The following is a 12,002-nucleotide window of genomic DNA, read 5'->3' as shown; positions in this document are numbered from 1 at the left end:
TTCGGATCCCCAGATAACTTCTGGAGCGAAGAGTTAATCTTTGATATCGTCCCTTTCCGTAGTGGTTACCACGCACTGCTAGGACGAACCGCATTCGCTAGATTCAATGCGGTACCACATTATGCATACCTCAAGCTCAAGATGTCAGGTCCGCGCGGGGTCATAACAGTCAACGGAAACATGGACCACTCTCTCCGCACAGAAGAGCATATTGCAGCCCTCATGACAGAAGTACAATGCGGCCTCCTCCGGCAAACCACCAATCCGGTGACGACAACCTCAAGCAACGTCAAGCGAGTCCGGAGCACCCTGCAACAGGATCATCAGGAACGCCAAGAGCGTGATTAGCAGTCCGGCCTCCTCTCAAGGCCCATCAAAGTAGAATTCGTGCCACACGTACACAATTACGCGCTCAAGATACCATGGGCATAGGCGAAGGCGCAACAACGAATCAGTCAATAGTGCGGGTAACCGCCAAATACCTTCATAATCTTTCCCTTTTACCTTTTAGGACATCGCTTTAGTGCAGCATCCTTAGAAGCGCCAGATTGCCGGACTTACATGGGAGAGACAGCCAAGGAGGCAACAGGCGTTGTGCATAGAAGGAAGTACCCAGGTGGAATCTATTTACGATCATTATACCTACTTTATCTATCTGTACACAACCTGCCCCTTGATAGGACATGTCAAATAGTCCTATTTTTCTCTGCTTAATGCATCCATTGTAAACATACGCTTAAACGTATTATTCATCAATGGGAGATCATATATAGCGTCAGCTTACTATTCTTATTTGAGCATTTTTTTTCTCATAAATGTTTATTCGATATTGCATCCGTACACCTTGGTATGGTTAGTTTGCCAGGGGCTTCTTATGGCGCCCCATAATACGGCAAGACAAGTCCGAACACTTTCAACAGTGCGGCAACCCGAACTTATAGCATTATATGCATCAGCTCCGAATCATGTCTTGGGTCTACAGTTGGGTTAGCTCGGCTCCCTTGTTTTGGTACCTTATGTTCCGTTATATCAGCTAAGGTAGCGCAGGGAGAACTACTGCGATTGTGTCCCAGTTCTTCCAGACGAGCACCTCAGTGGAGAAAGCCGAAAACTGATCGGCATGATATGGCGAGAGCTGGTCGCTGTTCGAGAGGTCTTAAAATCCTTAAATATTTTCCGCTTTAGGCGATAAATCGGCTTCATTCAATATAGGCGTGTATAGCGCCCCAATTCGGCCTTCCAGATTCTAGGGGCTTCGCCGAAATTTAAAATTGTAGACTTCTATGGCTAAGTGAAAGTTATAAAGCCGCATAGTCCGATTGCCTCGTTCGCTGCGCCGGACACCTCCTTAAGGGACCAAACATTTGGATAAAGAGTGTCTGGGTTTTCCAAGAACACCCCAGTACTAGTTACGTGGGGGCGGAAGCCGACGACTCGCCTAATTTCAGAATTTTATAAACAGCCGCACATAAGGTAATATTTTAAATCAAATAGTTCTAGATAGCACAAGTAAATTAGTCTTTAAATTACAACAGTGGTAGAGGTACATTTAGTCAAAGATCTTGTCCTTGGTACACTCATTGGCCACGAGACGGGTGCCCTTCATAACACCATCACAGTACTTCTCGGGATGGCGATGCTCCTTGCCCTCTAGCGGCCCATCCTTCACCATCTTCTCAGCATCCAGCTTGCCCCAATGCACCTTCGCGCGGGCAAAGGCCCGGCGGGCACCCTCAATGCAAACAGATCGCTTGATGACTTCAAGCCGCGGACAGGCATTCACCATCCGCTTGATGAGGCGAAAGTAGCTAGTGGGCAGGGGCTCACCAGGCCATAGTCGGAATATGAAATCTTTCATAGCCACTTCGGCCTCCCTGTGGAGTTCGACCAACTGCTTCAGTTGGTCACTCAGAGGCATTGGGTGTTCAGCCCCAGCATACTGGGACCAGAACAGCTTCTCCGTCGAGCTCCCCTCCTGGGCACGGTAGAACTCCGCAGCGTCTGATAAGCTGCGTGGCAGATCTGCGAATGCCCTTGGAGAGCTCCGAATTCGAGTAAGTAAAAGAAACGCCTCCTCCACATGTTTGCTTTTCATAAAGAATTTCTTACCCGCTGCTATCTTTTTGGCCTCCTGGATTTCCTGATGTTCCTTCTCGGCTTCGGCCTTGGCGTCATTCATACTCACCAAGGCCTTCGCAAGCTCGGTCTCTTTCATCTTCAGATCATGCTCCACGGACTCGTGCTTCTTGCCAAGGTCCCAGAGCTCTTGCTGTACCTCACCCACTCTAGCACTTTGCTTTCCGCGCTCCTGGCATTCCAAGGCCGCCTTGTTTTCGGCCTCGGACAGCGCTTTCTTCAGGGACGCCACTTTGATGGTGGCCCCTATTACACAGTCACGATGCTTAGGTGTTAGACTAACCAATTTCATCTATCCTTAAATGCATAAGAGCGGGGAACCACTTACCCTTGTTCTCTTCGAGCTGCCTCTTCGTGAGGTCGAGCTCTCCCTGCGCCTGCTCCAGGTCCCGCTTTAGTTCGCCAACCTCGACCGTGCGGGCAGCAGCAGCAAGAAGCACAGCCTGCTTATGCACATGAATATTCATTATTAGACTCCTGCGGATTATAATTGACCCTCTGTTTGGTTTTTCTTTCCGAACACCAAACAGAGTATCAGGGGCTACTACCTATCGGGTGGTAATTTCACACATTTATTGCTTACCTCAAAACCTGTCAGGAGGCTGGTGCAAGCTTCGGTTAGTCCGCTATTGGCGGATGAAACCTTCCGAATCACCGCACTCATAAGAGTACGGTGCTCTTCATACATGGAAGCGCCGCGAAGCGTTTCCAGTAGACAATCCAATGCCTCGGGCACATCGGAAGTCCTCGATGCAGACGGCTCGCCCTCCCTAACGAGGGGTTGTTCGCCTGAGTTCAGAACCATTGAAGGTTGTGGGTCAGTGTTCGGCTGAGAGCCCGGCCTACTGTTGCTCTCATCGACACGATCCGCGGGGATCTTGAACCCCGCGTGTCTGACATCTGGAATCCCGCCTTGGGGCGTCTCCAGAGTCACCTCCCCCCGCTCTGGGAGCCTTCGGGACAACACCTCCATATCATCCGCGGGTTGGGCAGTAGTGGCCGTCGGAAGCGAATTCATCTCCGAATCGCTCAGGGACCCGTAAGGAGATACCTCGGGGTGAGCCCTGGCCGGACTGCATATATGTTCGGTGTTATAAAAAGCTATGGAGTGAAGTCATGATAAAGTGCGAACACTTACGATCACGCTGGGGGCTTCCCCCTGGGCAACCACCCCTCCTCGCTGTGAGCGGCTGTGGCGGAATAGTCTGGAAGGGACACCTTTCCCTTCTTGGACGCCCCAGCCTCCCCCTCCGGGGCGGCTTTTCTCTTTTTCTCCTCCCCAGTGCGGGAAGGTAGAATTTCTTCTTGCTTCCCCCCACCTCTGCGGGAGGAATCTGTCTCGTCGTCATCAGACGACGTGGGTATGATGGCCTTACGCCGAGGGCCTTTTCCGGCCCCCTGGTCCGCCTCCCCAGGCCCCTCATCCTTTTCGGATGGGGCGTCTTCTTTTGCTTATTCCTCCCCTTCGTGGGAGGAGTGTGCCTCGTCGTCTTCGGACAAGGCTTCTGGCACAACCTTACGACGGAGACTCTTTCGGGTCCCCGGGGCCTTCTTTTCGGCCTTCTTCTCTGGCACCTTGTACGGCGCCGGGACCAGCATCTCTATCAGGAGAGCATTAGCTGGGCTTTCTGGCAGCAGGGCCAGACAATTAACCTGCTCCGCTATCTTCACATATTCCTGAACGAGTATGCACCATTAATTAAGACTCCCCCATGAATATATTGGGAAGAATCGAATCCGGTGGTAGTCTGAGAACTCACCTGACTAGGAGGCCTCGTGGTGTGAAGCCCGCGGTCCTCGGATGTGGGAGGGGGTACTTCGGAGGCCTTGAACAACACCTTCCATGCGCCTTTGTGCGTCATGTCATAGAGCTTCCAGAGCGTCTGGTGTTCGACCGGGACGAACTCCCATAGATTGAATGCCCGCCTTTGGCATGGTAGAATTCGGCGAACAAGCATGACCTGGATCACGTTGACAAGCTTGATGTTCTTGTCCTTCATGCTTTTGATGCAGGTCTGGAGTCCGGTCAGCTTCGTAGATTCGCCCCAGGACAGGCCCTTCTTCTCCCAGGAGGTGAGCCGCATGGGGGATCCGGATCGGAACTCAGGGGCCGCCGCCCAGTTGGTGCTGCGTAGCTCGGTGATGTAGAACCACCCCGATTGCCACTCTTTTATGTTCTCCGCAAAGGAACCGTCTAGCCAGGTGACGTTAGGCATCTTTCCCACCATGGCCCCTACGCACTCCGCTTGCTGGCCGCTTACAATCTTCGGCTACACGCAGAAGGTTTGCAGCCACAGGCCAAAGTCAGGCCAGATGCGGAGGAAGACCTCGCATACGATGATGAACGGCGAGATGTTGAGGACGAAATTTGGGGCTAGATCACGGAAATCTAGCCCGTAGTAGAACATAAGCCCGCAGACGAAGGGATGAAGTGGAAATCCCAGTCCACGGACGAAGTGGGCAACGAACACGACCCTCTCGTGGGGTCCTGTGGTCGGAATGACCTGCCCAGCGTCTGGTAGCCGATGCGCTATGTCCGCGGCCAAGTATCCGGCCGCCCGAAGATTTGTGACGTGCTTCTCCTTGACGGTGGAAGCCACCCACTTGTGATGTAGGGAAAACCCTAGTTGGACGATCTTTCACATTTGGAGAGGGTCCTACGGAGATTCACGAAGAACACACGGAAGCACAAAGGGGAAATCATGGGGGAACGAGAGGGAATCACGAAACCGACATAGAATCAATCACACGAGTGCTAGATCACTGAACACAAAGAGATGCATATGATCCATAATCAACAAAGGTAATGATACAAAGGCACCGGTCTTCTCCGTACGGAGGTCTTGATGGTCTTCCCTAGAAAGGGGTCTTGAATCCGCTTGGGGGATCTTCTCCGAAGAGGTCCTGAACTCCGAGGAGAAGTATCCAAGTGGATGAGCAAAGGCTCTCACACAAATATGAGCTAATCCAATGCTAACCCTAAAACGTACAGGATGAAGGAGTATATATAGTCTACGGGGTGGACGGGTACACGGGCCTCGGCCCAAGTGGCTGCGCGCAGGTAGGGCCGGAAGTTCCGGGCAAGGCCCGAAGTTCCGGGCACCGGAGGTTCCGGGCAGGGTCCGGCCTAAGCCGAAAGTTGGCACAGGTGAGGCAGGGCTGGCTTCCGGGGGCCAAAAGTTCCGGGCAGGGCCAGAGGTTTCGGGGGCCAGAAGTTCCGGGCTAGGTTCCGGGTAGGTTCCGGGCTAAGCAGAAAGTTGGCATGCCTGGGGTGGTCGATGTCGAAGGAGGCCGGAAGTTCCGGGCAGGCCGGAAGTTCCGTGCAGGTTCCAGGCTGAGCAGAGAGTTGATGCCTGTCGCTTCTTCTTCAGCGTTGTACCTGATCACACACAGAGTTTCCGTCTGAGGTAGTAGCCATGTCTCTTGAGTAGAAAGAGGGATTTCGGAGAGGAGCGAGTTCACCTTATCTTCGATAGCCTTAGAGCGGGCTCGAGTCATGGGTCCACGTGGTGTTGAAGGAGATGTAGATGCGTTCATGGGGATGAGCGAGGGATGCTCCGCATCATCTCCTCCCCCTTGGGAGAGATCCGACCTCAGATCAAAAACTTCATCTCCCTGGTAAGGTGCGAGGACCTTGATGTTGAAGATGTCGCTCACATTGTACTTGTCTCGAGGTAGGTCAATCTTGTAGGCGTTGTCGTTGTAGCGTGCTAGCACCTTGAAAGGTCTGTCGGCTCGAGGAGAAGCTTGGACTTGCGTTCGATGGGGAAGCGGTCCTTGCGAAGGTGTAGCCACACTAGATCACCAATGTTGAAGACCATGGGTTGCATGTGGACGTTGAGCTTGGTTGCTAGTCGTTGTGTTCGTCGCTCGATGGTGTGCCTTGTATCTTCATGCATCTTCTTGATGTAGCTTGCACGGGCACTTGCGTCGAGGTTGGTTTGCTCTTGTAGAGGAAGAGGTAGGATGTCCAATGGGGACAATGGGTTGAAGCCGTAGACGACCTCGAAGGGGGACTTGCCGGTCGTCGAATGTCTTGCACGGTTCTAGGCGTACTCGGCGATGGGTAGGCACTCTTACCACTCCTTGATGTTCCTCTTGATCAACACGCGTAGTAGAGTGGAGAGTGTACGGTTTGTCACCTCCGTTTGGCCATCGGTTTGAGGGTGGTATGCCATAGAGAACAATAGCTTGATGCCGATCTTGGCGCATAGGGTCTTCCAAAAGTAACTCAAGAACTTGACGTCGCGGTCCGAGACAATTGTCTTTGGTACTCCATGAAGTCGCAGGATTTCCCTACAAAATAGATTGGCAATATGTGAAGCATCGTCTATCTTGTTGCAAGGAATGAAATGTGCCATTTTAGAAAATCTTTCCACAACGACAAACACGAAATCCTTTCCATTTTGAGTTCTAGGCAAACCAAGTACAAAATCCATACTAATGTCTTCCCATGGTTGAGAAGGAATAGGAAGAGGCATGTAAAGACCATGAGATTGAGCTTTAGACTTAGCTTTGCGACATGTAGAGCATCGGGTGGTGAAGCGTGTGACGTCGCGGAACATCTTGGGCCAAAAGTAGTTCCTAGAGAGCGTGGCGAAAGTCTTGTCGCGTCCAAAGTGTCCCATGAGTCCACCTCCATGAGCCTCTTGCAAAAGGAGCAAACGAAGAGAAGACTCGAGAATGCATAGTTTGTTAGCTCTCATAAGATAATCATCCTTTATGTAATATCGTTCCCAAGATGTGTGTGTCAAACACTTAGCATAAGGAATAGCAAAAGAATGATCATGCTCATATAAGTCTTTTATATGCTCAAAACCAATAACATTCAACTCAAGTTTAGTCACAAACGTGCATATGCGTGAAAGTGCATTGGCAACTACATTTTCCTTACCCTTAACGTACTTGATCACATAGGGGAAAGATTCAATAAATTCACTCCATTTGGCATGACGCTTGTTCAACTTACTTTGACCTTTTAGGTACTTAAGTGTTTCATGATCGGTATGGATGACAAACTCATGAGCTCTAAGATAATGTTCCCAAACATGTAGGACACACAGTAAAGCATATAATTCTTTGTCATAGATGGGATAGTTAAGTTGAGCACCAGAGAGTTTTTCACTAAAATAAGCAATGGCTCGTTTTTCTTGCAACAAAACTCCGCCAATTCCGGTACCACTTGCATCACAATGAACCTCAAAAGTTTTGTCAAAGTTGGGTAAAGCAAGAATCCGAGCATGAGTAAGCAAAGACTTGAGCTCATCAAAAGCGGTGGATTGCAAAGATCCCCAAACAAAAGGAGCATTCTTCTTACACAAAGCATGTAAAGGAGCGGCAATTGTGCTAAAGTTTTTCACAAAGCGGCGATAAAATCCTGCAAGACCAAGAAAACTACGCACTTGTTGCAAATTGGTGGGTTGGGTCCAAGTTTTAATTGCTTCAATTTTAGTTTCATCAACATGGACACCCTTGGAAGAGACAACAAAACCCAAGAAAACCACTTTGTCAACGCCAAAAGTACATTTTTTCAAGTTTGCATAAAGGCTTTCCTTTCGGAAGGTTTGCAACACAGAGTTAACATGATTAATGTGCTCTTTCATGCTTTTGCTAAACACAAGGATATCATCAAAGTAAACCACAATGAAGACTAAAATGTAAGGTCTAAGCACATGATGCATAAGATGCACGAAAGTTCCGGGTGCTTCCAACAAACCCATAGGCATCACTAACCACTCATATAAGCCAAATTTAGTTTTGAAAGCGGTTTTCCATTCATTACTTTCTTGAATGCGAATTTGATAATAGCCACTTTTAAGATCTATTTTTGAGAAAAAGTTGGCTCCACTAAGTTTATCAAGCATATCATCTAAGCGAGGAATGGGGTGCCTATAACGGACGGTGATGGCGTTTATGTTGGGGAACGTAGCAGAAATTCAAAAATTTTCCTACGTAACACCAAGATCTATCTATGGAGAGACCAGCAACGAGTAGAAAGGAGAGTGCATCTACATACCCTTGTAGATCGCTAAGCGGAAGCGTTCAAGTGAACGGGGTTGATGGAGTCGTACTCGTCGTGATTCAGATCACCGATGATCAAGTGCCGAACGGACGGCACCTCCGCGTTCAACACACGTACAGCCCGGTGACGTCTCCCACGCCTTGATCCAGCAAGGAGAGAGGGAGAGGTTGAGGAAGACTCCATCCAGCAGCAGCACAATGGCATGGTGGTGGTGGAGGAGCGTGGCAATCCTGCAGGGCTTCGCCAAGCACCTACGGGAGAGGAGGAGGTGTCACGGGAGGGAGGGAGGCGCCCAGGGCTCAGGTATGGATGCCCTCCCTCCCCTCCACTATATATAGGGGCAGGGGAGAAGGGGGAGGCGCAGCCTTGCCCCCTACTCCAAGAAAGGGGTGCGGCTAAGGAGGGGGGAGGAGTCCATCCTCCCCAAGGCACCTCGGAGGTGCCTTCCCCTTTTAGGACTCTCCCCTTTTCCCTTTATCTTGGCGCATGGGCCTCTAGGGGCTGGTGCCCTTGGCCCATGTAGGCCAAGGCGCACCCCCTACAGCCCATGTGGCCCCCCGGGGCAGGTGGCCCCACCCGGTGGGCCCCCGGGACCCTTCCGGCGGTCCCGGTACAATACCGATGACCCCGAAACTTGTCCCGATGGCCGAAACAGGACTTCCTATATATAAATCTTTACCTCCGGACCATTTCGGAACTCCTCGTGACGTCCGGGATCTCATCCGGGACTCCGAACAACATTCGGTAACCACATACAAGCTTCCTTTATAACCCTAGCGTCATCGAACCTTAAGTGTGTAGACCCTACGGGTTCGGGAGACATGCAGACATGACCGAGACGTTCTCCGGTCAATAACCAACAGCGGGATCTGGATACCCATGTTGGCTCCCACATGTTCCACGATGATCTCATCGGATGAACCACGATGTCAAGGACTTAATCAATCCCGTATTCAATTCCCTTTGTCTATCGGTATTGTACTTGCCCGAGATTCGATCGTCGGTATCCTTATACCTTGTTCAATCTCGTTACCGGCAAGTCTCTTTACTCGTTCCGTAACACATCATCCCGTGATCAACTCCTTGGTCACATTGCGCATATGATGATGTCCTACCGAGTCGGCCCAGAGATACCTCTCCGTTTACACGGAGTGACAAATCCCAGTCTCGATCCGCATAAAACAATAGATACTTTCGGAGATACCTGTAGTGCACCTTTATAGTCACCCAGTTACGTTGTGACGTTTGATACACCCAAAGCACTCCTACGGTATCCAGGAGTTACACGCTCTCATGGTCGAAGGAAGAGATACTTGACATTGGCAAAGCTCTAGCAAATGAACTACACGATCTTTTGTGCTAGTCTTAGGATTGGGTCTTGTCCATCACATCATTCTCCTAATGATGTGATCCCGTTATCAACGACATCCAATGTCCATAGCCAGGAAACCATGACTATCTGTTGATCACAACGAGCTAGTCAACTAGAGGCTCACTAGGGACATATTGTGGTCTATGTATTCACACGTGTATTACGATTTCCGGATAATACAGTTATAGCATGAATAAAAGACAATTATCATGAACAAGGAAATATAATAATAATACTTTTATTATTGCCTCTAGGGCATATTTCCAACAGTCTCCCACTTGCACTAGAGTCAATAATCTAGTTCACATCGCCATGTGATTAACACTCACAGGTCACATCACCATGTGACTAATACCCAAGAGTTTACTAGAGTCAGTAGTCTAGTTCACATCACTATGTGATTAACACTCAATGAGTTTTATGTTTGATCATGTTGCTTGTGAAAGAGGTTTTAGTCAACGGGTCTGAACCTTTCAGATCTGTGTGTGCTTTACAAATCTCTATGTCATCTCCTAGATGCAGCTACCACGCTCTATTTGGAGCTATTCCAAACAATTGTTCTACTTGAAGCTATTCTAAATTATTGCTCCATTATATGTATCCGGTCTCTCTACTCAGAGCTATCCGGATAGGTGTCAAGCTTGCATCGTCGTAACCTTTACGACGAACTCTTTTACCACCTCCATAATCGAGAAAATTCCTTAGTCCACTAGTTACTAAGGATAACTTTGACCGCTGTCCTATGAGCCATTCTTGGATCACTCTTGTACCCCTTGACTGACTTATGGCAAGGCACACTTCAGGTGCGGTACACAGCATAGCATACTGAAGAGCCTACGTCTCAAGCATAGGGGACGACCTTCGTCCTTTCTCTCTATTCTGCCGTGGTCGAGCTTTAAGTCTTAACTTCGTACCTTACAACTCAGGCAAGAACTTCTTCCTTGACTGATCCATCTTGAACACCTTCAAGATCATGTCAAGGTATGTGCTCATTTGAAAGTATTATTAAGCATTTTGATCTATCCTTATAGATCTTGATGCTCAATGTTCAAGTAGCTTAATCCAGGCTTTCCATTGAAAAACACTTTCAAAATAACCCTATATGCTTTCCAGAAATTCTACGTCATTTCTGATCAACAATATGTCAACAACATATACTCATCAGAAATTCTATAGTGCTCCCACTCACTTCTTTGGAAATACAAGTTTCTCATAAACTTTGTACAAACCCAAAATCTTTGATCATCATCAAAGCATACATTCCAACTCCGAGATGCTCACTCCAGTCCTTAGAAGGATCGCTGGAGTTAGCATACTGTTTAGCATCCTTAGGATTGACAAAACTTTTCTGATTGTATCACATACAACCTTTCCTTACGAAAACTGGTAAGGAAACTCGTTTTGATATCCATCTGCCAGATTTCATAAATACAGCTAATGCTAACATGAATCCGACGGACTTTAAGCATCGCTACGGATGAGAAAATCTCATCGTAGTCAACTCCTTGAACTTGTGAAAAACTTTTTTTTTTGCCACAAGTCGAGCTTCATGGATGGTGACATTACCATCCACGTCCGTCTTCTTCTTAAAGATCCATTTATCTCAATGGCTTGCCGTCCATCGGGCAAGTCCACCAAAGTCCATGGATCCGTTCTCGGATTTCATGGCTTCTAACCATTTGTCGGAATCCGGGCCCACCATCACTTCTCCATAGCTCGTAGGTTCATTGTTGTCCAGCAACATGATCTTCAAGACAGGATCACCGTACCACTTCGAAGTAGTACGTGTCCTTGTCATCCTACGAGGTTCGTTAGTGACTTGATCCGAAGTTTCATGATCACTATCATAAGCTTCTACTTCAATTGGTGTAGGTACCACAGGAACAACTTCCTGTGCCCTGCTACACACTAGTTGAAGTGATGGTTCAATAACCATACCAAGTCTCCACCATCCTCCCACTCAATTCTTTCGAGAGAAACTTTTCCTCGAGAAAGGACCCGATTCTAGAAAAAATTCATATTGCTTTCGGATCTGAATTAGGAGGTATACCCAACTGTTTTGGGTGTCCTATGAAGATGTATTTTATCCGCTTTGGGTTCGAGCTTATCAATCCTAAAACTTTTTCACATAAGCGTCACAACCCCAAACTTTTAAGAAACGACAACTTAGGTTTCTCTAAACCATAATTCATACGGTGTCATCTCATCGGAATTACGTGGTGCCCTATTTAAAGTGAATGTGGTTGTCTCTAATGCCTAACCCATGAACGATGGTGGTAATTCGATAAGAGACATCATGGTATACATCATATCCAATAGGGTGCAACTATGATGTTCGGACACACCATCACACTATGGTGTTCCAGGTGGTATTAATTGCGAAACAATTTCCACAATGTCTTAATTGTGTGCCAAAACTCGTAACTCAGATATTCATTTCTGTGATCATATCATAGACATTCTATCCTCTTG

Source organism: Triticum dicoccoides, chromosome 4B, assembly GCF_002162155.2.
Source record: "Triticum dicoccoides isolate Atlit2015 ecotype Zavitan chromosome 4B, WEW_v2.0, whole genome shotgun sequence".
Classification (NCBI taxonomy): Eukaryota; Viridiplantae; Streptophyta; class Magnoliopsida; order Poales; family Poaceae; genus Triticum; species Triticum dicoccoides.
This window is presented reverse-complemented; position numbering follows the sequence as displayed.